The 26904-nt window shown below is 42.2% G+C and overlaps 1 protein-coding gene across 1 annotated transcript in view; it reads right to left on the bottom strand.

The window, feature by feature from the left end:
• Positions 1–26904, bottom strand: part of atp2b4 (ATPase plasma membrane Ca2+ transporting 4) — a 144005-nt gene that overhangs the window by 62452 nt on the left and 54649 nt on the right. The window lies entirely within an intron of this gene.

Consider the following 26904-nt stretch of genomic DNA (forward strand, 5'->3'; position numbering starts at 1 on the left):
ACTTTTTCCCCCCGCGCTACTCCTCCCAGAGTATTGGTGGCACACACTTGGGCCATACTGTATGTCAAATCGACCGGCTTCATCAGGACATGCATGATTGCCATTTTGCTTAGAAAGATTCATTTGTGAATTAATTTGCTCCATTGACTTTAATTAAAAATGTAACTTTTCCCAAATATGGAGATGGCTGACATCATATACAGTATGTCTGACATCATAGACCACTTGAGACTGACACAGTATGTTCATATATGGGCTTTCCAATATATGTGCTTAATATTGATGACATCAGGGATCTCCATATATGGGCATAAAGGGACAAGTACTGACAGATCTCCATATATGGCCATTCATTTTTTAGTGAATTAATTTTCCCCATTGACTTGAATGGGGAAAATTCAAATGGTAAGACGAACTTCATTTGCGAAATTCGCGTCACGGTAACCACACTTCCTCCTCTGTACCTTCTTCTCTCTTCCATGTTTAAAATAGTACTTGTGTCATGACATAGTATTCCTTCTTTTATAGGATAAAAGACAGCAATTAAAAGTGTAATAAGGCCTGCGTAGTGACATATTTTATGTTTATGTCTGTAATGGGACCATCAGTGGTAGGCAGCCACATCAAATGAGGGCTCGGTTCCAAAAGCTTGCTGGCTGACCAAACATACACGTACACACCCAATGTCAACCACCCACCGCAACACAATCTGCTGCACGACAAGTGCCAAGCTGTTTGACTCGCATCGATGACAAGACAATGTCTACAGACAAGGTCATATTTTAATTATTTATTTAGAAAACAATCCAGTCAGGTTCTCCTTACTGAGATAAAGGTGTATACTGTACAGCTAAGCCCATTTTGTCTATGGGTTAACTACACACACAATTAGGTGAAAGATTGTTTTATTATAGAATGTGGCTTGTGTGCAGACCGTGCACAATTCTTTTTCCTCGAGTCCACAATTTGGATTAAACCAGATTAGAATGAATTTATGCAGTGGATTAAGAGCCAGTCATTTATCCTCTTTCGTGGTCACTGCTCTCTTATTGCATTGATTGTCCATCCAGCTGTTAGAATATAATTCAAAATCCAAACATATTGTCAATTGTGCAACAGTAAAATCTTGAGTGCTACTGCCTACTGTAGTTTAAAAATAAACTGACCTTTTCTGATTTTTTTTTTACATGATTTTGCTGTGTGGTGTGGTGTAGCGTTTCATGTACAGATGCATCCAATAACTCAGGTGACTGTGCTAAACCTTTAAGTGCCAGTATTCTGTGGTCTATGTAGATGAAAACGGATGCCCTCGAGTCAATCCACGCATTTATCTCCTTACTTGCCGGCTGTGGAACTGCTCAGACAGAATTCAGTAGGGGAGCAGTTAGAGAGGGCAATGAAGAGCCCATTGTGGGGCGCTGAGCAGAAGTGAACAAAGACCAGAGGCAGAAGAAGAAGGGAAGGGAGAGAGCGAGGAGAGGAGAGAAAGAGAAAACAATGAGTCTTGTGTGACTCTCTCCTGCCACGTTCCTTCCTAAGGCTAGATGTTGAGCTCGCTTCCTGGCCTCACTTAAAGAAATATGCCCCTTCCCAACCCACCACCAATCCACATCACAACAAAACCTGCCATCGTCACTTCCCCTGCCTCCATGCTTTCTCCAAGGAACAAAGAAGCAATGTACTGTACAAGGAAGGGCCCCTAACCAACTCTCTGTGGCCACAGAAGAAAGACGGGGGCTTATGAGGGACTGGGGCACATAAATAAAGGCTAGAACAAAGCCGCCATGTGAAATGCACTTGCTCTGGATGGAGGGCATCATCTTTGGGTTAGCGAGAGATGGGAAGAGACAGCCGTATTCTCAGGGGAAGCCCGGGGCCAGGCTGAGGGTTTGCCTGTGTTCTGTTTGGCTGAGGCTGGCCTGGGGCTGATGGGATGTCAGAGATGGAGGGCTGTGTAATTTATTTTATTTTTACCGTCGCTGTCAGTGGTCTGTGAGCACACAGGATAGGGGAACAGGTGCAATATGGTGTTGAGAGGGGTCAGTGAAAGAGGCGCCACAACCTTTCAGAAGGTGGGGGGATGGGAAAGCTGGCATGGGTCGACTTCGCACCCCAAAAGGGACGACTTCGCAAATAAAAATAATAATAATAATAATATATAAGCATTTGGGGGGCTTTTACAGTTACAAGTACATTTAAATGCATGCATAGGAATCAGACATTGAAATAGCATGAATAACAAAAGGACTGTAATGGACTTGCTCCCTGCACTCCATATATGGGCACTGGGCAGTCCATAGTCTACATACAGCACAAAGCTGCCAGGAGCGTCACAGAAAAAGTATGCTTAGAAAATAGCTGAGCTTGTAGATCTGCTATTTTCACGATTTAGAAATTGACCAAATTAAGACTGATGATTTTACTCTTATTCACCCATGATCCAGCAGGATATTCAGCCTCAGCCAAAGAGTGCAATAGGGCATAGCAGTGGCTGGGAGTCGTTTACTGGTGCCACTAATAAAATCTCCCATTCCTTTTCCCCATAGAATTTTACAAAAATATTTATATCAAATATTTTAAGCCTCGAATCAAGCCATCCAGGATCCTGGTGAATCATGACCATAAAACCTTTGATTCAGTGAAAAAGGACATTTGAATATTTCATTATATGCAGATTTGTTTAGCAGTTTTACATTCCTTTCACATAATCCAAGGTTTCATGGTCATGATTCACCAGGAATAGGGCTGTCACGATATGACATTTTACATGACGATTATTTGTCACTCAAATAATTGGCGATTAACGATTTAATTGTGTTTTTGTCGTTGATAATTACATTTCTGTTTGGCTTTTAGGCTTTGAAGTTGCATATGGTAGATATGACACATAACCTAAATATACAAAGAAATTACTGACATATTTGACAACTTACTACTTAAAAAATTACTTTGATAGTGGAAATAGCCGATCTACAAGCTCACATGTGAGCTTGTAGATCTGCTATTTCCACTATTTCGGACATTTTTCAACATTCACGATTATGACGATTATGACAAAATAATTGCGATAATGTCAAATAATCACGATTAGACGATTATGTAATAATTGTGACAGCCCTATTCTGGATGGCTTGATTCTAGGCTTAAAATAATGTTTTTGTAAAAGTCTATGAGGGAAATGAATGGGAGATTTTTTTTTGGCACCAGTAAACCACGTCCAGTGTCCAAGAGAGAAAGGGAGAAGGCTGCAGTTCGAGGTTGTCTGGGATTTCAGACAAACATGACGCAGCAACTATGGACCTTAAAAAGACGAAATCTACTTTTGGTTACATTACAGGATTACAGGAGTTTTTGCTTTCAGTACGTTGGGGCCTTCATTTGGTCTTCTCCTACGCACCTGTCACCTTTGTAGGTGTAGGCCTACAAAAGACTTAAAAAAAGACATCCCTTGGTCATGAAACTGCATGGTTTTCATATTAAAATAGTTCAAACTAGAAACATGTGCTCCTCGGAGCACAGGTATACGCCAGGCCAGGTAGTACAAGTCAATAGTAGCCAATAAGGATGCAATATGAAATATCTGACAGGTCCTTGATGACATGACTATTATAGATAATGTGTACCGATCTGCATGATGTTTGGACATCTGTAGGAGTAATAGCCTCCTGGTGGCGCCATAACAGGCCAATGTGAGAAATGTTTTTTCCTGGGCCTCTAGGGAGAGTGCGTGCAAAGTTTCACGCCGATCTGTAGAGTTATGGGTCAAAATGTCATTCAACATGATGTAGCGCTACCATGAGGCCAATTTGAAAAATGGAGAATGGAAGTTCCTTGGCGTGTGCAAACTTTCACGGCAATGGAATGGGACACTGCGTTCATGTTTTTAGGCAATTTGTTTAAAACCACTCCTGCAAACTTGGGGATCCAATCTTAGCCAATCAGGATGGAATATGAAAAATCTGACAGATCTGTCTTGATCACATGACTATAGAGATAATGTGTACCGTTTGCTTGATGTTTGGACACAATCTGTAGGAGTATACAAAAATGAGTTTTGCAAAACTCTGCCTCCTGGTGGCACTATAACAGGCCAATGTGAAAGATTTGGGGTGGAAGTCTCTGGGCCACGCCTTCATTGGCGGTGCAGACAATTATTCATCAGGTACTGTAATTTTGATCTTTCCTCCCACAAACATGGCAAATTGTGTTTGTTGGAACACCCGGCCAAGATTCAAACCCCTTGACTCTGCGGTGGTGGGTGGACTGTGGAATTTCATATGGACAATACAGGTTTTGACTGAATATTGAAAATTGTACCATTTTGTTAAGGAGGAATAATGAATACATTATTTAAATAAATGGATAACAGTGATTTAGAAGTGTGTATAAGTGCAAAACACACAGTTTGCACAGTTTGCTTGTTCCCACTGAGATAATATCATACCCCACATAGCCACATTTAAGTTGCTACTTAATAAAATGAGAATACAGAGATTGTCGGGGACATTAAACCACGTCATGCCTGGACTACACTCAGGCGACCATGGCTTTTTATTTTCGCATTTACGCTCGTTGTTCATGTGTGAAGATTAGCTTCCAACAAAACATGAAAAGTATCATGAAATTTTATTTGCCACAATTATTTGCGACAATAAAATGTCGAGGAGAAAGGCTTTTTCTCCTTGTGCCTATACGAAAGTCATGATCCCTGGACTACTTTATATACTGGACTCGAGGATGATATTGTCCTTATGAATGCATACAATGCCATGGGCTTGGTCAGGTTGAGCTGAATAGATTGCTCTCTGTGGCGTAATGGTAAGCCATCCTCAGGGTATCATGGTGGCTCAGTTAATTAGTGCACAATGTACCGCTTAAGCACATTCATGGGTTCATATCCTGTTCACAAACTCAGCCCTCACTTTGTCAGTACCGGTTGTATTATAAAACTTAGAGATGCTTAAATGGGGGCCAAATACAGCCCGATGACACATTTAATACGGCCCACAGCTTCATTCCTAAATTGTACTACATTATAAACGGCCCACCAGCATTTTATCCCACAATGTTGTAACCCATTTTTCACCTAGTGTCAATTACCTATTTTAATATTTTCTAATGTCGCCCCCTTTGAAAAAAGTGACACCCCTGATATAGAGTATACGTAAGTAATCTCTAACACACCTATTGCTGAAATAGCCATCATTCAAAACAAAATATACACATTTTTAATATTGTGATTTGTCTTGTGTGTACTATCTTCTGACCTATTAATAATTAAAAAAAATGTATCCATTTGATTGTTTATTTATCGATAATCCCCACTTTTCCCACCACAGCCTTTGCATTTTTCTGAGTGACTTGATTTCTCCAACCAGACAGTACCACTCTGCTTCAAACCGTCTCTCGCTGGGTTCCTCCTCGTAAGCTCTGCTGTTGTCAGAGCACTGCTACATATGGCAGCACATCAGGAATCACAGCTTGCAAACTCAGAGTTCCCTTCCTCTTTCCACATCCCGTATTCTCTCTCCCTCTCCCCCCCATGTTCTCTCTACCTCCTTTACTCTCTGGTAAATCCTCTGGGTGGTTACTTTCACTAGATTACCAAAAGTGCTATTGTGTGTTGTGTTGTGTGTATGCCATACAGCCATTATGTGTGTGGGCGTGTGGGCATTTTTTTCCCCCGTAGAGTCGTTTTTAGCCACACTGCGTGTTTGTGAGATTTTTTAATCAAAAGTCACGCATCATAGCTTCAATCTCTTAATTGTCTTTTTCTCTTCCTGGCCATGTTCACATGACTGTCCCACCCCTCCAGTATGATGTCATGCAAGAGCCAAAGGGCTCAGTGTGAATGTGGTCAAAAGATTAGGTCAGTAAGTGTTTGAAAGCAGATTTTATAAGCACCCCTTGACCTTCAAAAGGCTGCTCACTGATTGTGTCCCTCTTCTCTTCCTCGTTTCCAATGTTCCACTCCATAATGATATGATGACCACTACACAGCTTCTCAAAGCCATCGTCTATGCTTCATCTCCTTCCAGTCAATTCTCGACCAACTCGCATCCTTTGTTCCGATCCTCTCACACTTAATATATAGTATTAAGGTCCGTACACACTGAGGGCGAATTGGCGAACAGCGAATTAGCGTATAATTTGCTTTTTTTTTTAAAACCTTATAAAGTCAATGGAAGCATCCACACCAAAAGCGAATTTCGAAAAAGCGAATTCGCCCTTGTGTCGAATTTAGCGAACGTTCAAAGGCGAATTCCTCTCTCTCTCTGTATCAAAGTAAGCTCACTCTACCCTATTTCGAGAGAGAGAGAGAGAGAGAGAGAGAGAATGGTGGGAACAGTGTTTTTCTCCTTTTCCGTGTCTCTCTCTGTGTGGCAGCGTGGCTGCTTGTAAAAACTACTCGAATGTATTACTGGTAAAAGCATGGTATGTTTTAGGCTAATTTATAACTGCAAAAAGACTAATGTTTTAAAATAAATCGCTGGGTATTAAATACAAAAGGATCCGAAGTGTAGTGGAGTAGAAGGAAAGTACTGGAAATTGGACTCATCTACAAGTACAGGCTACTCAAGTAAATGTACTTTTAGTTACTTTCCACCAGCTGCCAGTATGCAGGGACACGGGCGGAGGAGGAACGGTGAACGCTCTGCTTCCCTGGCTTCCCCTCTCTCTCTCTGGCCAAATGCACTGCATGCAGACTCCCAGAGAGATGCGATATAATATGAAGAGCGCACTTTCTCGCCAATAGGGAGCGCGTGTACTATTTGTTTCTCCGTTCTACTCTCTCCTCTCTTCTCCTTTCTCCTGCATGCGCCAGAGGCAGATAATCACCTCCTCGTTTAGGCGAATTAAGCGAATATTAAACGCATATTCGCATCGCTTTTTGGTGTGTATGGAAAAAGGCGAATTGCGAATTCTTCGCCTTTTTGGTTCGCTTATTCACGTCGCTTTCGCTAATTCGCCGGTCTGTACATAGCATTAGCCCTATATACTTTGACAATTTTTGCCTATAATGACATGGCACAAAATACAGACACCATGGTGAGAGCGGTTGACTCCTTCTCTCTCTCCAGTATAATCCTTCACCTGCAAAGCTGTGACCATATTCACCAACATATTTATTCATCTACACTACAAAGCCAGGGTTGAAATTTCAAACATGTTCTTGTTTGACATTTCTAGACAGATTTAGAAACATTAGTACATTTCAAAAGTTATTTTGTATAACACTGTTAAACACTTAAACCTTGATATTTTATCCTTTTCTCACCACAAACTGTCACAAATAAGATTGAAATGAACAAGTGTATAATACTTTGTCTGTCTCAAATTAAGACGGACCACTCAAGTGGACATGTGCGTTGTCGGGTTTGGTTTTTATTTAAGGTCTTGCCCTTATATATACACACATTTCATTGTGCACAGTGTCACACACTGAAAGTAGATGATCTACAAACTCACAAGTGAGCTTGCCTGGTAGATAGGCCATTTCCGGTGTGTGACACCACGCTCAAGCCTATACTGGAGATGCGGCATATGTCATTCTACACAGAGGGCAATCCTTTCAACATAAAACGCTGCATTAAAGTTCAGGGAGTTTGGAAAAGGCAATTCTCTTGAACGCTGCCTCCGGGTACGGCATGCACATGCCTGTGTGTTGTAAAGGAGAAAGCGCAGAAGGGCTAAACGAATAGGATATGTTTCCGAATATTAGTCCTTCGAGGCACATGCATGCCATGTTGGAGAAGAGAAGGGGAGAAGAGTAAAAACAAATATGATGTGTCCTGAATATCTCTCCTTTGAGGCACACAGGGGCGTCACAAGGGGGGGGGGGGGGGGGGGGAGTGGGACTGAGTTACCAGGGCCCAAGGTGGAGTGGCCTTAATTATTTTATACTTAGCTATTGAAAAATAGCAGATATACAAGCTCACAGGGAGGCACCGAGTGCTGCGCTGCGAGCTTGTAGATCTGCTATCTTTCGTGAAAATGTGTGCAAAATGCAAATCATTGAATATATGTATTTTTTAAGCTAACATTTGTAACTAAAATTTTGCTCCTGGGGGGTCCCTGTAACTAAATATTTTTAGATTGGCGTCCGTGGCCAACTATATATCATGTTGGAGGGTCCTTCACATGAAAAGGTTTGAGCATCACTTAAATGGAAACATAGGTTTTTCAAAAAACCTTAGAAGGATTTGAAATATTCAAAGATTTTCATGATTTTTCAAAAATAGTAGATCTACAATCTGCTATTTTTCAATAGTTAAAGAACAACATAATGCGTGCTAGTGAGCTCCCAGTCTAAATGGGTTAAACCTCCTCCCCCTGTGAAGAACATTCATGGGGGGCCCACAGTGAATCCTTGTACCCAGGGCCCAGAATTTGGTGCGACACCCCTGCTCCTGAATATCTCTCCTTTGAGGCACATACAGTGTGCATGAGTGAACGTCCCACTGGAAGCCTTTATTTATTTATTCAACCGTGACCAGGAAGTACACTCCCTCTCACAGCTCATTATTCATTTTGCAAGTATGTAGACAATGAACCTCATCACCGAAAACAAAACATTGGCTGGTTGGATCTTTTTCATCTACAATAAGGCTCATTCTAGGAGTCTTCCTTCAAGAGTGAAGATTTGTGTAAACAGTCCCATTTCCTTAATTAGTGTGGCTGGATGTTTTTTCACAAGCCCGGATCACTAATTAAAAGGACCACTTCACCCATGTTCAACCTTTCTTCATATAATTAATTATACTATATTGCTCATTATGATAATACATTTTTTCTATGTCTCAGAGGACTGTGGACAGTTAAGAAACACTGAGGAACGCCCACTGGGCCGAAACGTCAGTTTGCTTCTGCTGGGGGGAACCCCTCGAATAACCAAATGAAGAATCTGTTCTTAAGTGAGTGCTGGTGTTCTAAAGTTCATTGTTGCCCGAACCGTGCACCCAAGACTACTATATTGTTGAACTACTCTTTGACGAGTGCTCCTCTTTCTATTTTGTTTTGCAGTTAAGAAACCTGCCAACCAGTGACATCATCGATGAGGAATCCAAGCTAATAATGCAGGCCGTCTAAAAACTAGATTTTCACCCAGGTGGTCTCATTGACTTCAATGTTAGTGTCACCATCAATGTTACTGCGACCATCGATAAGCATCGCTGCTTTAGCCATAACCATTATGGTACAGAGCCCCTCAGCTATTATTTTTATATTAGTGAGTGTAGACACACTCCAGCCAGAATGTGGTTAACCTTCAGTTTTACCAAATTAAAAAACATAAAAGAAAGATGTTTAACATCAACGGCATCAACGACAATTTGGACTAGGGCTGTCGATTATGAAAATGTTTGAAAACATGTAAACGATTATGATGATTATGACAAAATAATTGCGATTATATAAAATCTCAGCCACACCAACTCAAAACGGCCAAAGACGGATTCTGTTCGGCGGTTCCCGACATTCGGTCGTGTTGGAAGTCACCATTATTACAGAAATATATACTGCATGCTATGCTGAACGTAATCCACTTAGTGTCATCTTTTCAAAATGCATATTTACCGTACAGTTTGTGTTTGTATGCTTATTTCGCAATACCTATTGCGCAATCCTCTGTAGAGTGAGTTTGTCATCATGGTCACAAGAGTATCGGGTTTCAAGAGGGAAGGGGGGGGTTAGAGAGAGAGAGAGAGGAGAGAGAGAAGAGAGAGAGAGAGAAAGAGAGAGAGAGAGAGAGAGAGAGAGAGAGAGAGAGAGAGAGAGAGAGAGAGAGAGAGGTACAGTAAGATACAGTAGATTACAGTACAGTAAGATACAGTACAGCAAGGTACAGCATAGTACAGTACAATACGGTACAGCAAGGTACAGTAGAGTACAGCAAAGTACAGTACAATACGGTACAGCAAGGTACAGTAGAGTACAGCAAAGTACAGTACAATACGGTACAGTCAGGTACAGTAGAGTAAGATACAGTAGATTACAGTACAGTAAGATACAGTACAGCAAGGTACAGCATAGTACAGTACAATACGGTACAGCAAGGTACAGTAGAGTACAGCAAAGTACAGTACAATACGGTACAGTCAGGTACAGTAGAGTAAAGCAAAGTACAGTAAGGTAAGGTAAAGTAGAGTACAGTACAATACGGTACAGTAAGATACAGTAGATTACAGTACAGTAAGATACAGTACAGCAAGGTACAGCATAGTACAGTACAATACGGTACAGCAAGGTACAGTAGAGTACAGCAAAGTACAGTACAATACGGTACAGCAAGGTACAGTAGAGTACAGCAAAGTACAGTACAATACGGTACAGTCAGGTACAGTAGAGTAAAGCAAAGTACAGTAAGGTAAAGTAGAGTACAGTGCAATACGGTACAGTACAGTACAGTACAGTACAGTACAGTACAGCAAAGTACAGTACAGTACAATACGGTACAGTCAGGTACAGTAGAGTAAAGCAAAGTACAGTAAGGTAAAGTAGAGTACAGTGCAATACGGTACAGTACAGTACAGTACAGTACAGTACAGCAAAGTACAGTACAGTACAATACGGTACAGTCAGGTACAGTAGTGTACAGCAAAGTACAGTAAGGTAAAGTAGAGTACAGTAGAGTACAGCAAAGTACAGTAAGGTAAAGTAGAGTACAGTAGAGTACAGCAAAGTACAGTAAGGTAAAGTAGAGCACAGTAGAGTACAGGACAGTAAGGTAAAGTAGAGTACAGTAGAGTACATTAAAGTACAGTACAGTAAGGTAAAGTAGAGTACAGTAGAGTACATTAAAGTACAGTAAGGTAAAGTAAGGTACAGTAGAGTACATTAAAGTACAGGACAGTAAGGTAAAGTAGAGTACAGTAGAGTACATTAAAGTACATTAATGTACAAAGTACAATACAGTAAGGTACAGTAGAGTACAGTACAGTAAGGTACAGTAGAGTACATTAAAGTACAGTACAGTAAGGTACAGTAGAGTACATTAAAGTACAGTACAGTAAGGTACAGTAGAGTACATTAAAGTACAGTACAGTAAGGTACAGTAGAGTACAGTAGAGTACAGTAAAGTACAGTACAGTAGAGTACAGTAAAGTACAGTACAGTAAGTGGATGGATGGATGTGGATGGATGCATGGATGGATGGATGGATGGATGGATGGATGTGGATGGATGGATCGATGGATGGATGGATGGATCGATGCATGGATGTGGATGGATGGATGGATGGATGGATGCATGGATGGATGGATGGATGGATGCGAATGGATGGATGTGGATGGATGGATGTGGATGGGTGGATGGATGTGGATGGATGGATGGATGGATGTGGATGGATGTGGATGGATGGATGTGGATGGATGGATGGATGGACAGACAGACAGATGGATGGATGGATGTGGATGGATGGATGGATGTGGATGGATGGATGCATGGATGGATGTGGATGGATGTGGATGGATGGATGGATGTGGATGGGTGGATGTGGATGGATGGATGCATGGATGGATGGATGTGGATGGATGGATGGATGGATGTGGTTGGATGCATGGATGGATGGATGGATGGATGTGGATGGATGGATGGATGGATGGATGTGGATGGATGGATGGATGGATGTGGATGGATGGATGTGTGGATGGATGGATGGATGGATGGATGGATGGATGTGGATTGATGGATGTGGATGGATGGATGGATGTGTGGATGGATGGATGGATGTGGATGGATGGATGTGGATGGATGGATGGATGGATGTGGGTGGATCACTGCTGCAACGTAGCTGTGAGCGCCTGCGAAGCAGGCGCGATCTCTAGATGTGAGCGGCCCGAAGGGCCGCGAACCTCTAGTTATTGCAATTAGACGATTATGTAATAATTGTGACAGCCCTGATTTGGACATAATGCCTACATCTGGACAGTAATATCACTTGCGCTGAGGTAAACTGTTCATACAATACAGAGACGTGGGCAGCATAAGACATAATGATGCTGCTTCAGGCATAACGACCCAGACAGGCTGCTCAGAGAGCCGTGCTACGTATACCTGAATCACTCATCCTAGACTCATGGAATCCCTCCCAGGCAGCTGTGGGCCCATCGCTGGACTGTGATGGTCATGGGTGTCAGGATGACTGATGGTGGATAGCCACGCGTGGCACTGTGGGATTCAGCAGAATTGTCCACGACGTATCTGCTCAAATAACGCATGAGCCCTAAAAGCTCAGCCAGTAAACTCTCATTTTATGCGATTTCAAGAGAGTACATGTCAAGATGTGTGTGGTGGATGCGTTTCCGGAATAAGAGAACAAACCAACGAGTCTGCAGGGAGGCGAGGTTGGAAGGAACAGACAGAATGAATGGAGATTACGTATCGTTATGTGTCCCGCTATTTTCCTAGGCTCGACTGATCTACTCACTACTCAGACTTGAAGTGTTGTGATTGGTCAACAGTACAGCGCTCTCGGGGGAAATCGGTTGTGAAATAGATAGAGAAAAGAAAAGAGATGATGCGTGATTGTTATTGACATTAGCTGAAGTCCTTAATGAGGACTCATCAATTTGCCAACAGGGGGGCGGGCACCTTACCACAATGCTTCAATCTCTCCCTCTGTTTCTGTGTGCCTTGTGGCAGAGTCCTGCACGGATCCAATTTTGAGAACCCGCGCCCGCCCCGCCCGCCATTAATCAGATCCGTGGACCGCCCGTCTACCTGTGATTATATAAAAATTAGGGCTGGGATGCGATTACAAATTTTAATCTAATTAATTACAGGCTCTGTGATTAATTAATCGCAATTAATCGCATTTTAATCGCACATCGATATTTGACCTGAGAAGCTTTTTTTTTTCAAGTAAAACACATTTTGTTGTACGAGTAAATCAACAAGTGAGTTTTTTAAATCTAAATTTCGCATCCACTGGATCAAGCAAAGCGCTCTGATCGGCTACTTCTCCCTTTGCGTTTGTTGTCTCTTCTTGGTTGGTGCATCGCTATGATCGGTATGCCCGAAACTGAAGGTTCTGTGGTGAAAAAACGATTAAAATGCGTAATTCTTTTTTATCGCGTTAATTTTCTGTAATTAATCAGTTAAAGTCCCAGCCTTAATAAAAATCAAAACTAGATCGGCCCCGCCCGTCAAAAAAAGGACCCGTCACCCACCCCGCTACCCGTGATTACATGTAGTAAAGTAAATAGCCTAGCCGTGTGTACGTGCTTCCAAAATGCATCGCACGCGATCGTCCCTGCACGCCGTCCTCAGTGTTTGCGACGCAATATACAGTATTTACATAACCACCAGGTCAGCTGCCACTTAACCCTTTTAGATAGCCTTTTAAACAACCCTTGCTATGATGGGAACATGGGCTAACGTGCTGGTGTGTGCTGTTGTTGTCTGTCTGAGTGTTATATGCGTCCTGCTGCCCAGTGCCACTTCCCACTGTGTTCGCTCCACGTTGTTTAGGCATAAACAGTGCTGTATGCATGCCGTGGTTCTGTCCCTGCTGCTCACTGTGTGCGCTCCTATGACGTTCTTTAGGCGGAAACAGTTGTCCGATTTTCAAAATAAAATTTCACCCGCTGGTGTTTAGTCGCGCACCGCCCGTCCCCGCAAATTTATAATAGTATATATTCCGCCCGTTTCCACCTGTCAAACACGGGTACCCGTCGGGTACCCGTCGGGTACACGCGGGGCCCCGACCCATTGCAGGACTCTGCCTTCTGGTTGTCTCTCTAGCCCCATATAGAACCTCACCCTCCGCTGTAGAGCTGTTGTGCTCTGTGATGAGCTCATAGAAAATTGTATGCCTGTTGCGGAGGAGACCCACGGCGGAGGGGATAACTCTTTTCGCAACATCATATCTAAAAAGTAAAGGTTGTTCCATGCTCCCAGAGTAAGATTTTCCAAACACCGGTACATAAAGTTTACGACGGAGTTGGGAAAACGGTTAAAATCGCTTATTTAGTCTGATTCAACCCGGAAAAGTGGCAGGTGCCAGTACTGCTCCCTTCCCATTGTAACAGAATAGGTAGCTGTACTGGCAACTTCCGCAGGGGCCGGGGAGTAGGATTGAATGGGAAACCATGGCACAGGCTGACTAAATAAGCGATTTAAACAGTTTTCTCAATCCCGGAGACCGGTGTAAACTTTTTTATGTGCCAGTGTTCGGAAAATCATACCCTGGGAGCGTGGAACCACCTTTACTTTTTGGATACGATGTCGCGAAAAGGGTGATCCCCACCACCGAGGAGGAATTCCTCCGCAACGGGCATACAATTTCCTAGGACCTCATCTTGAAGAACAACAGTTCTACAGCGCAGGGTGAGGTTCTATATGGGACTAAAGTGTCTCTGTGCAAGACACGTAACCCCTAACAGCCAGCCAGCCTTAATACTTTGTTGTCCCATTGGGTCACATAGTGAAAATACATACCAATCTACAAACACTCAAGGGGTACATCTAATTGTAAAAATAGGGCTGCCAGGTTGAAAGTGGTTAACGAGGACCAATCTGTTTGCTAACAGGCTCGCCTTCCCATGATGCTTCACTCTCTCCCTCTGTTTCTGTGTGCCTTGTGGTTGAAATGAACACATGGGTGACAGCAGGGAACTGGCCTGAGGACACATAGGGCAACACTCCCTTTCTTTCTCTTCATATGTCCCTGTCTGCCTCTTACTGTCTCATGTTCTCTCAAGCTCTCTCTCTCTCTCTCTCTTTCTAATGCCTTTCTTTAAGCGTCCTTTTCCTGTGCCAGAGCATCTACAGTATACTAACGCCGTTCTTTAACTTTCCCAGACTGCTTTCAACCACACACTCGGCATACTTACTGCTCCTTCCCTAAAAGCACTAAAAATGTGTTTTGTCCTTTTACCCGGAACAAGCACTGAAACAGCTTCTTGTTTGATAGCTGTGATGAGACCCCTTTCCTTTCCCTCTGGAGAATTTCTCCTGGCAGTGCTAAAAAATGCATGAACATATGTAGCAAACTGGGATGACAATGCACGCGCGCACACACACACACACACACACACGCGCGCACACGCACACGCACACGCACACGCACACGCACACGCACACACACACACACACACACACACACACACACACACACACAGCAAAATCATTCCATAGTGGAAATAGAATGTTCATAGAATATAAATTATATACACATTCTGTTTGTGCACACACTCACACAGTAAGCAAGCACATGGAAACGGCAATGAACTCAAGTGGCACACAGCAATTCTTTTGTACACCTTTCCCAGTTTTGTAATCTTATCCATTCCATTTCCATTTTTTTGTAGGCTAATTATCCTGTTGTTAAAACGTTTTTCCTCCTATTGTTGTTCTACATCCTCCTACAGCATTCCTGTTGACTGCCCAATTTCTCCTCTGCAATTAATTTAAGTTTCTCTACACTACAGCATCTATTACAATAGTGGAATCTCAGCAGCATCTGTTGGTGGCGTAGCCAGCTCATGTCGGTGGCGTAGCCGCGCATGCTGCTGACATATTTGACCAAGCATTAAAAAGGTACGGCAGAGAAACCGCCATATGCAGAGAGTCCCTAGGTTGCACAGACATAGCATGTTGGTGTTGTACGTTTGGATAAAGATGAGCATGACAATACACACAATGTTGCGGACGCGTGCACGTTCCAAGCCCACAGCTGTGAAGTCATGTTGCAAAGCCCTCAGCTTGGGGAGTGTGCAGTGTACAGAGCTCTGCTTTTTTGTTTCAGAATGATGCATTTCGTGCTAATTAGAAACGCTCCCACGTAGAAAGGTGTCATGGGGTGATCTAATTAAAAGATGGCACCTAGTGAGGGGATGTACGTCGCAAGGTGTTTCCAAGGCAAATTGAGTGTGACGTGTCCTATAGGGGAAAGGAGAAAAAAGTAAAGAAAATAAAAAATAATAATTGAATTTAATTGATTCCTGATTTTAAATGACTGTGCCACCAGGACACAATTTGTTTGGTCAATTTTAGATTGAAAGAGCAAGATGAATATTAAAATAGGTTTTTCGGATAAGACTCGAATGTACAGTACTGCTGGGTACTATGACTAAAATGGTAATATTATTTATAGTAACAAAGTCATGACGTCACTCGCTCATCCCCCGGTTCACGGAAGTAATTTCTCTATGGAGAATAACATTTAGTCATCTTAAAATCGTCTGATATAAGCATTGCGGTCCAAAAATAAACAAACGGTCTCCTCGATATTGTCAGGAAGGTGGCTCTGTATGGTTTATGAAAGTCACTAATATTTGATACAGTCTGTTTCTAGCGAAAATGTAACTAATTCGGCGACAGTAACATTAGCGTTTTCTCACCATCAGTTGATTCTTCATATCAATATGAGTCAAACCACGGAGATCATTTGATTGTTGATGTTTGGAACACAGTTCTTATATGACGCAATATGTAAAAGGTCTATGGGAATTCAGAATGGGGGGGGGGGGCGTGAACCAGGTAGGATGTGTAAATTACGTCAAACCTTGTTGCTCTATGTACGTTGATATATATAGTGCAAACACTGACAAGAGCAAGCAAATGGTAAACTTTAAAATTATTATTGCATTATTATATCTAGGCACATGCTCATTACAAAAACACTGTTTGCCTGTGGATGAGAGGCCTAAACGTAGAGGAAAATGTGCAATTTGCATATCCATGCTACTATGCTAGTGTGCACAGGGCATAAGAGAATGTTAATGCGTGCGGCCGTGCGTGCGTGCAAACATTGAGAGGTAACTTCAGTCTATAGCATCATCACGCAATGAGAGCTGAAAGTAAAACCTTTCTAAAAGCTTCTAAAAGCATGCCAGACCATGATGCGCCCTCCCCCACGTTATACTACTGTAAACTCACAATAGTTGAATTTCATTTTCCAAACCAATTCAATTATTGATAGTTTACTCCCGTGCAGAGTACAGTACTTCGTAGCGACTCAACACTGCACCGCAGCACTTTGTTGTCTGTTGTCTTACATCATCGTGTTTCTACTGCAGCGTGAGAGTAAAATGTTTTCATGTCAACGTGCTATACGCATGGAAGGTGAAATGACAGTATTGTTGTTGAATTGAATTATTAAAAACTCTCACACACAGGAAAATCACAGCCGTGAATATAAAACAAAAATCTGCAAAGCTTGTAGGCTGGCATTAGTAAATATAAAATAAATAAATCTATTTCGATAAGGGGCTATTTTGCATGGATATGAATAGACTGTAGATCTGCCTTGAGCTTTTGACTAGTCCTTATGTGTCTTGAGCACAAGAAGTCAGAAAACCACAGGATCAGGCAACACAGAACAGGAGAGACACGGTGGAGTGCTCTACCATTGAGCTATCCCAGACTACAAAGTAGATCCAGACTTTAAAGCAGAAAGTAGACAACAAGGGAAACAGAAGCTAATAAGCCATCGTATCAACTTCAGGCGTGTGCTGCTGAAAGAAGGTACTGTGGCTTGTGATGCAATACCCGCTGTATACCGTCTTTGACCAGATCCTATACTACATACTAACTAGTCCAACCAAGCAACCAGCCAGCCCCAGAGATAAACTGTGCACATATATAGCCCATTAAGACTAAATCAAAAAGCTGACCAGCCTCCTTGTCCCAGCTTTCTACAGGTACTGTACTTGTACTGTGGTGGAGACAAGCAAGCCATTTATCAGAGCAGCCATTAAAAATCACACTTGTGTGAACTGAGCGGTGGAGGCTGCGTGTGTGTGTGTGTGTGTGTGTGTGTGCGTGCGTGCGTGCGTGCGTGCGTGCGTGCGCCTGGCCTGAACAACAGCACCCCTCCCTTAACATGTGTGGTCAGCAAAGGTATTGCAGGCTACATACAGACTCAGGCTACATACAGACACGCATACCCACACACACGGCCACATATAAGAGACAGTGTTACCACCGCTCAAAAATGTTTTGGGCAGCCACTGCTTAGTATAGGCCTATACATTCGCTGCCATAAATCGAAATCGTTTTATGGATCATACCATCGTATACGGATCATGCACCACGTGTGTGCACGACGTTCGCAGCTTTCAAACAAAGAAATCCACTTGGAAATCCATGCGACCGTTTTTTAGTTAGCTGCAGCTGTGTTTACACAGTAAGCAAAAAAAAACAGGAAACCGATAATCTGTTATGTTCTGCCTACCAGAAATGCATTTCCATACCGCTTCCGGAAGCACTTTTTTTTAGGGCATATTCTTCTCTTTTTTTTTTTTTTACCCGGGCTATGGCAAGGAAGGGGTTAAGACTTTTGAGCAGAGGAGATATGCCGAATATAACATGAAGAAGTGCATGCACAAAACTGGGCAACGGTTCATTTAACCAGGGACCCTCCGCTCTTCGTTGTCGCTCTAGAACCATTAGAATGTGCATTCTGCTCTTGTAATGATAACCTACACTGAGTGAGCTTCCATTACATTTTAAATTGAATATGTATGCTGGTGATATTTAGCAAAAGCCAGCATCCCCCATACCCAGTTATTAATTGTATTCATTTATATGCCTTTTTCTTTTTCCACTTTCACACATTTAAAGTCGGATCCCATGGGCACCCCTTTCATTTGTAAGACAAATGAATGGAGAGTATTTCGTAATCAACATTATACAGCCATCGCCAATTAAGAAAAATCGGAGTTAATGGCCCTGGCATCCTCCAGAGCAGAACTTTTGAAAATGAATTTTATCGTTCCATTTATTAAACTTAAAGTTTTAAGAATTATTAGGATCTTATGCTCTGTCGTAAAGCAGCTGCGTGGAAGATTCAGCATCAAGGGGCTCTCTCTTCTATCGTGTCCCATATTGTGTAACTCCATCCTTTCAGCTGGAGGACACACTTGCAAGCAATAAACTTGGCAGAGGCATGTCATTTACAACAGAGTGGGACAGATCATTTGTGATAGAATAATACCATTTCAGCCACTTAAAAATCTGTTTGCTTTGGCCTTTCGTATTCTTTTGTTTTTAATAACTATGCAACTATTGTCTGCTACAGTATATCGGAAATAATAAAGAGGGAGCCATCACCGTGTCTGCCTTATGCTCAAGAGTGGGATGAGATTTTTGAGAGGGCAACCTTGTCAAAGGGTGTGGTCTCAAAATGTATACGTAGTTACGGTTGTGCTCGAAATTATTCAACCCCCTCTGAAAATTTGGTTTATTAGTGTAGCCACTGTTCCTTAAACTTTGAACTTATTAACTACCGGTATCCTCAAATCCGTACTTTTAGGAACATTAATTGCTTGATTGTCTACCAACTATCCTTACGTGTAACATTAAAAGTTATTCAAATAATATTTATGTTATTAAAAGTGATTGAAATAACATAATAATTCTGTGGTCTTGAGCATGTATTTGTCATACTAACAATAATCTGATTAAAAGTAATGGGGCTATTCAACCCTGTTACTGTAACTTCAACCCTGGTACCATATCATTTTAATCAAAAATAAACACAAATTAGTTAAAAAAGGAAAAGGATATAAAACAATTGCAAAGGCACCGAATGTTCCTAAAAGTACAGTTTTGAGCATAGTTCGCATGTTAAAAGTAGAACAGTGGCTATACCAATGAACCTTATTTTCAGAGGGGATTGAATCATTTCTAGCACAACCGTTCAAGGTTTAAGGTTCATTTATTCAGTCTCCCTAAGGAGAAATGTGTCTTGGACACATGGACATCCAGCAGCAGCATACAAAGAATACAAAAGTACAGTACAATACAATACATACAGAACAACACTAAGTGACAGATACCTATACAGCCATATTCCACATAATAAAATAAAAAACACTAGAACCTCCTGGGCCTCCGTCTGCCCTCTACAAGGGTTTCATTGAGGAGAGATATTGACATTGGGACAAATGAATGCTTGTACCTATTGTACTTATACAGGTTATACAGGTTTCATACCTCCTGCCTGACGGCAACAGTCTATATTCACAGAATAGTACATGTAATAGTAACTGTGAATGTATTTTTTTTAGTTGCAGTATTCTTCCGTCGAGCTGGCTTCGGCGAATGACCTCAATATATCTTTGAATGTTTCTCAATGGAATAGAATTTGGAGGTTGGGGTTGAGCTCGTCTAAACACTAAGATCTGGCACAATTGTATCAAGTCATTCATGTATTGTGCTTGTGTATTATGTGTGTTGTGATTTTGTATCCTGATGACTGCTTGGTGCAAAAAGAATTTCCGCAAGGACAAATAAAGCATCTATCTATCTATCTTTGAGACTGTCCAGCTTTTCAAATCACTGGTTAAAATTAATATCCCTAATTACCTATCCCTTATTACCGACTGACCCATGTTCAACTGCTGTTCACATGGAACCCTTCTCCACTTCGGCCTTCAAAGTTCTCGTTTGAATATTTGCTACTACCACCAAGATCTGCACTGGGGACTGGGGTGTTCCTTCTCTACATGGAACGGGCAGCCTGCCTATTAAAAGACTTTGATAAGGGCCTGGATGACCATTGGGACACTGTCTGAAAGTTCCTTGTTTGATCATACTATAGCTGCCCTAACGATTAAGACTTATTCTGAGGAGGATCATAATCCCTCTTGCACATACTGTAATCCCTTCTCTCTAGCTTGCCTTTCACTACAGTATAATGTAAAGAAAATAACAAGCATTTCTTCTTTTTTGAAGTTTACTTGAATTGATTACCAAGAACCTAAAACATAAACAAGACCGTAAAGGGCTTATTTGTGGTGTTCCTTTTAGGCAGGGTGTTTAGCTGTACTTGTACTGTACTATTTTTTTTTGTTTTTGTTTTTTTTAACTATACTTGTACTGTTCTTCATTTTTGTCTAATAAAATATTCAATGAATCAATCAAAACCTTTCAGTGCAGCGTCCCTGCATTGAGACGAGTAGCCCAAATACACTTTCATGCCACCTTATACTTTGTAGTTATTGGCCTCCACATTTCTGCATACATCAACCTACACAGCATACAGCAGCAGGTGGAAGCACCAAAAACACATTAGTTTCAAATGAGACCAAGACAGCTCATATCCAAGGTTCATTTTCCACACAGGAGTGGTATTATGGCACACTTGCTCCTCCATTTCATGCTTGATAATCATGCCTGCCAGGAGGCAGGAGTGGGGACTGGAATATACCTCATTGTATAAAACAAAGAGGACAATCGATATTTGTCCTCCATAGAGAGAGAGAGAGACAGAGAAAGACAGAGAAGGCAGTGGACTGGTTGATTAGTAAACATTAAGCAGGGTGAGTGGATGCTGGGCTAAACAACGTGTCGCTGAGCAGTGCAGCCATTCAGCTGGAACAGACACAGCTGGCAAACGGCACAGCGCGATGCATGGTTGACTGTGTGCATGCGCGTCTGCCTCTGTTTGTCTTTTAAAGGTTATTTTCTGTGAGGTTTCTGTCTTGTTATCAGCGAGGACCCGAGGGGGCGCGATGCACCAAGTGGGAAGTTGTCGGATCAGCGGACCCCCTCCCCACCCCCCACAATAAAAAAAAAAAGAATCACACCCACGTTTATTTCAAGGACCCCCATAAATGACAAAAGGAACCAAATGGACCCTTACGGGTACAATATTTGTACCCTCTCAGAGTTACACACCCTAATAGTAGGGCAGGAGAGAGGCTCCACCAGCACCCGAAAGACACTTTTTCAAAACCCTTATGGTGTCTAGTTATGATTTCTTGCCGTGGTCAACTAATGTCCCATTGGGGTGATTTTTTTATGATTTCTTGCACATACCCATTCACTTACTATACAGGGAAGATTTTTAAGTATTAAGTATTTAAGTAGCATGTGAGGGGTCTAACCAGGGTTTTTTCATGATTCTGAATCCATTGCAAGTATTTGTTTTGCACGAAAAACATTCCTTGGGAGAAAATCGGCCCCATTTTTAGCCCAAGAAAAAAATATCTTCTTTTTTGTGAGTAAAACAAATGCTTGCAATGGATTCAGAATCATGAACAAAAAAAAACCTAGTTAGACCCCTCACATGCTACTTTGGGGGTCTTTTTTTCTTCTTCTGTATATTAACCCATTCAGGCCGGGAACACATTTTAGTGTATGGGAGGGGCTTACAGTACATATTTGCAGCATAATTGTTTTTGTAGGCTAATTTCTGATTTAGGCCTAACTATAGGTTAGGCCTAGTAGTGAATGGGTAGGTGCAAAAAATCATTAAAAATGAACCCCATGGGACATTAGTTGACCACGGCAACAAGAATAAATCATAACTAGACACCATAAGGGTCCTAAAAACAGGTTTAGAAAAAGTGTTGTTCATGGTGCCTCTCTCCTGCCCTACGATAAGGGGTCATTTGGAACCCCAAGAAACCATGAGGGTTCTTGGACCACACTTTGAGACCCACTGATGTAGCAGAGTGTTTTACAGTGAGCCAACATGCACACTATCAGCACCCTGGCTCTGTTTGACCTAACCTCACATCACCAGTCTTTCACATCACCAGTCTTTTGACCTAACCTCACATCACCAGTCTTTCCACCTCGGAGGAAAGCCTGGTATTCGTTTTAAACTGGCCGTGTGATCCAGTCTAGGCGTTGCCTAAACTGGAAACGGGCAGAAGAAGCAGCAGCGTTGCTTTGTTTTTGATCCCCCTGTTTGTTTCCCCAATCCCTATTTAAAGGACAACTTTGTTTTTTTACAACAAGGGTTCATTTTTTAGATTGTAATTAGAGAAAAGAAAAAGTGAGTGTTAAAATTTTTTCATTTGCTTCGTTGTTTTATTGCGTTTACCGTGCTAAAATGTGGGGCATGCGTACGCATGGGGGCATGCGTACAAGTGGCTAAATATGTCTTTTTAGACACAATAAGCCAGCAATTTCTTTATTGCTATTTCCAGTAACACTTCTAGCCCCAATAAGTCACATCCAACCATGAAAGGTTGTGTTGTATCTTGGGAATGGGCTTATTCTGTGTAAAATGACATATTTAGCCACTTGTACGCATGCCCCCAAACACTGAAATAAGAATCTCTAAAACAATAGAAAGAAGTAAATGAAATAATTTTAACACTCATCTTTTATATTATTTAATTACAATCTAAAATATGAACCCTCGTTGTAAAAAACTAAAGTTGTCCTTTAATGCTCGAGAAGTGTAGAATTGCCAGTCGCTAAGAGTTGGACTAAAAGATGGATATACCAAACAAACTTTTTTCCAAAATAAGCAAAACTATGCTGCATCAGGGGTTTATTAGGTAGGCCCTGAAATTATGCCCTTGAACGTGGATAATTGCTTTTGGTTAAAACCGTTTCCGGTTTGATCTTTCAGGCCAAAGGGTAGTTCTTTGATGACTACAACATGACGTACATTTTTTTATTTTTTTATTTAACCTTTATTTAACCAGATAAAAACACATTGAGACATGATCTCTTTTTCGAGTGTGACCTGGCCAAGAGGCAGAAATAAAAAAATACAGTACAGTAGGCTGTTTCCGCTCCGGACAGGATCAGAAACCCGAAAATGGTACCGATCCCAGGCTATTTTGACCAGAATGGAACAGAGCCTTAATTAGTTTAACACCTGTGAAGGAAGTGAGAACGAGAAGAGACCCAACTTCCCTCCAAAATGGCTGCTGTGCAAAGTGTGCATATAGCCGATTAACTGAACTCTACACCGCAGGCCCTCAATCAAGGCCGCACAGAGAGAGGAGCGGGTGAACAGCAGCAGAATGAAAGAAATGCAGGACAGGTTTTACGTGACAAGGTCAGGACATACAGGGCAGAGGCCATGGTCGTGACAAAGATTTAACAAGACAGCAACAATGCAATCAAAAAACATCAACAAGGTCAGATACGCCAAACTGCTGCCATTAGGGGATTAAAAAGGCTTTTGTTGTTGATTTTTGAAAGAGACGGGCTGTTCCAGGGTCTAGGGGCACTGATGACGAAGGCTCTAGCACCCTTGGTCACGAACCTAGACTTAGGAACAACTGGTAGAGCCGAATCAGAGCACCTCGCTCGGGCTATGGACAAGTACATAGAGTTTTAACTCAGCTAAGTAGCTAGTGCATTCTGTACCAACTGCAGGCAGAGTATGGAGCCATTACTGAGAAATAGCGGGCATTATAGTATTCTAAACTAAATGAAATGAGGGCATTAACAACTCCATGGAGATTTGGTGTAGATAGAACTGATCTTGTATTGGAGAGGTTTCTCAGGAGCAAAAGGCATGTCTGAACGACACTTTTTACTTGAGCCCTCAAGACAGGTTCAGAATCCAGTAGCAGAATGGAATTGCACAGTGACAACATTACAAATGGAGGAAGCTACAGTGCATTACAAGTTGAGGAAGCTACTAAATAGACACTGTTGACAGTGACATTACTTCAGGTACAATATTTGCTTTGTAAATGATTAGCATTCAAAACCAGTAATGTTTTTTTCCCCCTCAAATTTTATATTCCTTTTTTTCTTTAGAGCATCTCTACAGAAAAAGGTTACAATATATTGATTACATCCATATGTTGTATTTGTTTATCCACAACTTTCCAACATCCCATCGTGCATTGCGCAGAATGTGCAGGCAGCTTCCGGCGCCGCACCCGCAAGTGATCTACAAGCTCACAACGGTTGCATCTGCAACGCGACGTGAGCTTGTATGACTGCTGTTAACCGGAAGTGTCCCGCAAATAATGCTACAGTAAATTCTCGCGGAAACAGGTGGATAGGAGTTTGGATATGTTTACCAGGATGGAATTCTTCAATTTCTGACATCAACAACAGCTCAATGTGGGATTAATGAATGTTTGGGCAACAGAAAAAAGGAACCTTTTCAGGTGCACTTGAAAAATATGTGTTTATTTTTTTTTCTATTATCCCCTCCCATCCGCCCCCACTGAAAACATAATTATGCTTCCCTTCATTAACATGAAGTAATTTCTCATGTGGAGGATGCATCTACAGCTGTCCTTTGATTACTAAATGGAATCGAGCAATGATCTATGGAGCCATTAGGGGAAGGGGCTGGAACTCATTTCAATCCTGGAATGGACTGGTGACTAGGCTACACAATGGTGGTGGGGGGGAGGGAGGGAGGGAGAGAGAGAGAGAGAAAGAGAGAGACAGAGAGAGCTCCACGAGCGCAGGTGAGGTGGGAGGAGAAATGTGAAATAAAAGTCAGAAAGGAAGACATAAAAGGAGGTAAAATGTATGGATTTCAGCCATTTTCTGCCCACTCAACCTAGCCGTATAACCATGGTTTGCATTGCATTCTGTATGAGAGAAAGTGTGTGCAGGTGTGCAGGTAAGCATGTGTAGTGTGTACGTAGTAGAATTTGAGAAATGGACATTCTGAGTCCTGAGGAGCATGTTCCTGGTCCTCACAAGTGATAGAGACGAGAGATATCATTGTTTTAAAATATTTAGATTTAGGCTTACAATTAGGAAAACATTGGGATTAAGAGACTTCAGAAGTTGGGTTTAGGTGTTGGTGTAGAGTTACAAGCTCACAAGGCATCACAGTGCGACGTGTTGTGAGCATGTAGATCTGCCATTTCCGGCTTCAGGGTTGGGCTTAAAAAAGGCATTCATAAAATTGCCGTCCAAAAGGTTTTTGTCCAGTGTGTGTGTGTGTGTGTGTGTGTGTGTGTGTGTGTGTGTGTGTGTGTGTGTGTGTGTGTGTGTGTGTGTGTGTGTCCTGGGGCTCATGATGATGATGACACGTTCTGTTCAGAGTCTGGTAAATAAATGGTGTCAAACTCATTAGCTATAGCCCCACCCGTGCTAATGATCGAGGCCACTAAAGGGAGCATATTATGAGTGGCCTATTTACTGTTGCAACATGCAGACCTAATACCATAGTAAAATATTAATAAAAAATACAGTATACACGTATGTTTCATAATGACAGATTGAACGGAATTAACATTGAACATTAGATTATGACACTTTCTTTGGCAATGTAAACATGTTTTCTCAAGCCAATAAAGCTCCTTTGAATTGAATTGAACTGATCCTTATAAAATAAAAGATTGTTGTAGGTTTCTGGTGGGATTTGTGTATAATTCTTTTCAAAGTTGGTATCATTGTTAAGCCGAGTGTCCTAACAGTTTGGCATTGTAGCTTGGCAATAAGCGGACCCTTGGCCATAGAGCTTTCAGTGTGGAAGCCCCAGCCCTCTGGAACTCTCTCCCCACTCTCTCCCCAGACGCCAACATTGGACTCTGCACTGAGACACTTGTTCACTTGGGCATTTGGCAAATAGTTTGTTTATTTTTTTGTATTTAAACCTTGGGTTTTTTAAAGGCGCTATATAAATATAAAAACGTAAAACCTCCACAAACTGTGAGTCCGTCCGTCCGTCAGTCAGTCCGTCCGTCAGTCTGTCTGTCACACGTCACATGTCACACTTTTGCCCTGCTCATATCTCCGCAACCGTTGCCCCGATCCATGCCAGATTTTGCACACACACTCCTTGCCTGCCAAACTACAACCTCCAAGGACCCCCGGAGCTCCAGGGACCCCCAGATGTAAAAAATTACCAAATGTGCAAAAATGACCAAATGACGACCCCAACGGGGCTGCTCACGGGGAATTCCCGGGGACCACTGACTCCTGGTGCTCCAGAACGGATGCAAAAGTGGTGGCGCCCCCAGTGGAGGACCCCCTGCCACTGCAGCGCACATAAAATGCCGTAACTCGGGCTAGGAGCGACCGGGAGAGCCGGGGCCGGTACCTATTCGTCCGCCTCGGCGGCACGGAGAACCCACCCCTCATTTCTGACATGGCCCTCTTCTAGCGCCACCATGTGGCGGATTCTTGCAAAACACATTTTTGGACACTGCTCCTACAGTTTTTGCCCTAAAATCACTCAAATGGGTACACAGTATGTCTACACTCATGTCATCAACATGGATA

Source organism: Nannobrachium achirus (genome assembly GCF_963921795.1).
Source record: "Nannobrachium achirus genome assembly, chromosome: 6".
NCBI classification, from domain to species: Eukaryota; Metazoa; Chordata; class Actinopteri; order Myctophiformes; family Myctophidae; genus Nannobrachium; species Nannobrachium achirus.